The sequence below is a fragment of the Bufo gargarizans genome, chromosome 5, assembly GCF_014858855.1.
Source record: "Bufo gargarizans isolate SCDJY-AF-19 chromosome 5, ASM1485885v1, whole genome shotgun sequence".
Lineage (NCBI taxonomy): Eukaryota > Metazoa > Chordata > Amphibia > Anura > Bufonidae > Bufo > Bufo gargarizans.
In genome coordinates this window covers 428,209,344-428,209,923 of record NC_058084.1, presented here as the reverse complement: position 1 = coordinate 428,209,923, position 580 = coordinate 428,209,344, and positions in this window count along the sequence as shown.

Below are 580 nucleotides of genomic sequence, written 5' to 3'. Positions count from 1 at the left end.
CCTGAGAAGGTGGGCTCTGAGTGTCCGGAGTCCACTCGTAGAGGGAGGGGTACTGTCACAACCAGACAGCTGAGAAGCTCTGACAGAAGCCTTTCAGAACCTCCTCCTTGAGTTTTCTTTGTTGTGATGTTCAGTTCCTCATCTCGTTAGCCACTCTCAGCTGTCATGTAGTTCGACTGATTGCATCCCTTTAAATTCCGCCCCATAATGCATTACTGGGCGGGTTATACTTCTTCCTGGATTGTGTGTGCATGCTGATCCTGTTTTCCAGTCTGCTACAAAGTTAAGTGCTGTACATTTATCTGTTATTTTCTGTTTGCTGGATCCCAGGTGACCCTGACTCCCTCCGTGTCTGGTGTAGGGAGCCGGTGGTCGTGTCCCCTCACTATTGTAGGGTGTTCAGGGGTTATATAGTCGAGGTATGTGGATATGCAACCATCCACCTTTGGGATCTTTGCATAGGCTGAGCAGCCAGGGAAAGTGCCAGGTCTTGTTGCAGGGGTCTCCCTTTTGGTTCCTTAGCTTTGGATCCAGTGAGTCATATATGCATGTTGCTTTGTCTTGTTTTCTGTACACCGTC